This window comes from Brachycentrus maculatus, unplaced genomic scaffold (assembly GCF_059751285.1).
Source record: "Brachycentrus maculatus isolate JH-2025_06_01 unplaced genomic scaffold, ASM5975128v1 h1tg000010l, whole genome shotgun sequence".
NCBI lineage: Eukaryota > Metazoa > Arthropoda > Insecta > Trichoptera > Brachycentridae > Brachycentrus > Brachycentrus maculatus.
The window spans coordinates 2,186,941-2,191,251 of NW_028280764.1; positions in this window are offsets into that span (position 1 = coordinate 2,186,941).

A 4,311-nucleotide genomic window follows, 5' to 3' on the forward strand; every position below is an offset into this window, starting at 1 on the left:
CCTCTGATTGCAAATAGCTATATAAGGTATCAAACGTTTTGACCAATATCACTAGTCTATTTTTGGTTGATTGAAAGATATTGGTTTTTAGCAATTAGACCACCAGTGCACATATTTTTTTCTGTACATCAAGTGTAAATAAATACATAATAATAAATATTCAGGTCTGTAGAATCGGCGATGTTTGATTTCAGGTGAAGTCGATACCCACAAACAGCAGCTTTTTTCTTAAACAAATCAATAAGGGATCCCACCAATCAGACTTGGATGAATAAGAAAAATATAGCTTAGTGAAAGAGATTTAAAAAAATAAGCATAAGCTATAATAAATCTAAGCGCAAGGTTCTCCAATGACGACCTTGTGATATGAGATAATGAAGCTTTGAATCACAAAAGCAGTCATATTCTTAAGGAAACTTGCCTCAATCCAAGACCATTGGGCTTATTTCCTTGGGCTGGGCTATTTACTGGCTTGAGCTGTTCCTTGGGCATTATTTCTGAACTTTTGTTTCCATAGACTTGATCATTTTAATATCGGTTGTCGATTAGTATTATCAGGGAGTTAAGATGGCTGATTTTGTAACAAATGAACATTTGACAAATGTACATTTTTATATAATTTGAATAAGAGCAAAGTTAAAATTATCTACGCTACATAGTTAAATTAAAATAATCTATGTTGAACCATAACTAGAGGATCTGAAAGTGTATGTGTGTGTGGGGGGTATCTGATTAAATGTATTGGCTTCCGTGCTGGAGGTCCCGGGTTCGATCAAGATAACACTGCAGCGATACCTAAGATACAGTGCCCTGTACACCTTTGAGTGTAGATAAGGGTAAGAAGAAGAAAAGGGGGTGTGTAAAAGAATAGTGTGAAGTTATACATTTAAATTTCGATCAAATAAGCTTTTCTCGCTTTTTCATTTACACATTTACAGATGTAATAAAAAAGAAAGCGTCGATGTCTCGTGATTTTTTGCTTTAATTTATTTTGCTAATAAGAAAGGACATGGTATTAATTAATACGCCAGTACATATTTAATTTATCCAGGGTAGGTGAACCGCCGGCCTGCAGTCGGCCCCCGGTCTCTTGTAATAATAACGTTCGCACCGCTGACAAATGACCGCGTTCCCTCTGCGTATGGAGAGACGACGACAGGTGTCGGTATTACCGGCCCGCGAGAAAGGAGAAACGGCTTTTTTATGTGAGAGATGTACAATTTTCTCGGATGAAGTAAATTAACTATGGTAATCCAGCGCTATTTGTTGTATTTTGATACATGCTACATGCATGAAATATTGATCAACTGCAATATTATTAAAGATTCAAGTTAAATTTGATAGATATAAACGATGTGAAAAAATCACTGAAAAATTCATTTTCTTTCATCTGCAAAGTAATCAATCAGTATACGATCGATAGCGTATCTCTGCCCACGATTAATTTATTTTTTTATTTATTGGAATTTGATGTTTTTTTAAGAATACACTTTGGAAAATTCTTTTTATCATTATTTTTTTACTCATAACTTTTCAATAACCATTTTCTTCTAAAAAACATGGATTAATTTTAAGAAAAGCGTATGTTTTCAATGCATAAACGATAGTTTAAGAAAAAAATATTACGTGAAATTTAAGGTTTGTACTGACATTTCTTTGTGGAACTGCATTTTTTAGAATAAAATAACAACAATAAAGTTATTTCCCTTAAATTTTATTTAACCAGCGACCGGGTTTCGTCGTAACCGACATTCATCAGACTGATGATGTGGAATAAACTATATAGTTGTTATTTTATTCTATATCACGCCAAATGTTATCTGGGTTTAAAGAAAAATTAATTTGGGTTTATAGTATATTGGGCTTTAAAGACAGATATTAACACCTCATCACGTTGGTGTCGTTTTGTTTTAGTGTATTTGAAGTTTAATTGAATGAATGCATTTCCCGAAATGATTGCAGGTTGGCGGGTATAATAATGTACATTAAGAGACTGAGCGCAGCGCGATCGAAGATCATGTATCGAGTTTCACAACTAGGCTATAAAATTAACCGGTTTCGCTGTCTCCTTATTTAATGTCCCGTATTTTTCTCCATGACGGACGAGTTACCTTAAAATGCGAAACATTTTTATTGCTCTTCTCTTCTCTTTCTCTCCCGCTAGTGCCGCATCTGTCCGCTCTCCTCGCAAGCCGCGACTAATTATTACAGAGAGTAAACATGTACCGCTATCATTGGTAAAAAAGCGCGATAATTCCGTGGCTCGCTTGTGAATTGATAGTTTGGTGATCGATTGGGAACTTTCTAGACGTCATGATACACCGAGCGCTCGTGGTTAATTAATTAATATAATAAACCACCGCATCCACTCGACGAACCCGCGATTATCTTCGGAGCCGGAAACCGCAATCATTCTCATAATTAGTTTTTTAAGGCTAGAAATCCAAAACACATCAACCATTGAAAAAGAATTGGAAACCTAAATAATCGCGTGTTATAACGTATTTTTGAGTATTTTTTGCCGATTTTTTGTATGTTTCGCAAAAAAAAATATTTGTAGTTTAAAAAAAAAAAAATCGTACAAAGCCTTCATTTCGGGCTGTGGTCCCGTCTTTAGTGATGCGGACTCTTGAATCAGAGTTTCTGGGTTCCCCACTCTACCACAATTTGATACCAATTTTTAGTAATGAGATACTTAGGTTCACAAAAATAGTATGAAATTGAAGTATTTTCATAAATAGTCAAAACAAAATTTTCTCTTTAAAAAATGTAAATCCCAATTTATAAATTCAAATTGTAATGTACTACATCGTTTAGAGTCGAGAACAAACAGTCTTTATTAATCGGAGTTCGTCAGGGCGATTGTGTGTTATTTATTAGTGGCACAATGGTGCTTAATCAGTTGCTTACTCTCATGAATTGAGTCCAATTTATTATTTTTAAATTACTTTATGGACATTCAGGGACGGCTACAATTAAAATATCATTCAAACAGCATAAAATATAAGTAAATACTTCATTTAGATTTCACGGTTTGAAAAAAACATGCATAATTTTATATGTAGGTGTACGTACGAATGTGAATTGAGTCGATTAGTATTAACCTGCTGAAAACAGAATTTAAGAGAAATCTTGATTAATCGATTACTCACAATTGAAGGCTTGAATGCAAAAAATAACAAATGTCCAATATTTTTCAATTTAAATTAGTATTTTTAGTTTTATTCATTTAAGCCCACATGCAACTACTATGGGCGGGCATATTTTAAAAAATTCTGTGTCCCTTAAATCAAGTGTGAAAAATATAGTGAGCTATGTAATCTGATCTCAAAAACATTTTACTTTTACTATTTCCAGTAAAAAAAACGGGTTTTGTAAAATATAACATCATAAGGAGTGCTTTTTAGTATGCACACATAGAGAATTTTAGAGAAACTTATTGAAGTCTAAAATAAAATTTAAAAGTATATGTTACATACAATAAAGCAAGAACAAAGCCGAAATATTCATTTTAAAATAATAAAAAACATTACTGTGAAATAAATCTTTCTGATAACCACACAACAATAAGTACAAAATTCGAAGTATCAGGATGCAAAACCGCTAAGGATTCCAGATGAGCTAGTCAAATAAAGACTAGAATGGGTATAGCTGAGCTGGCATTTAATAACTTGTAGATCACATTTCACTGCCTGAATAATAATGAAAATCAAGAAGAAATTTATCCAAGCATATATATATGTCTGGAGTATATATTTACCATAGTACTCTGCAGTATGTTATCGAAAACATACACCGATAAAATGGAAAAGAGAAAGATAAGAAGCATTTTAGTATAGTATTTAGTAAGTCGTAGAAGTATAAAAATAATAAATTGTATGGAAAGAATTATAAACGAAAAGGTTTTTTTAGAATAATAAAAATTTATAAATATTTACTTCAGTTTTTCTTGTTAAATACCACTATTTAATTATGAAATTTATCAAGTAAAAGCTCAATTAAATATGGATAGATTTTTTCACAAAGTGACAAAATGAAATAAATGAAAAATGGTTAACTACTTATTAATTCTAGTAGTATTGCTCTGTGAACAATCGATGTGTATGTATTTATTTATTTTAGTCACTTCACACGTCAATCAAAATATCGGAACAGGATTATACTATAAGCAAGTGCCATAGCGATTAACAAACATTATCTTGGGTGGACTTTGAATCAATTCATAAAATTTTAAAAACAATAAGTTGAGATGAGAAAACCTGCATTATAAAATTGGCCACGTAGTATTCAATTGTGGAACGTGGCCTTTCA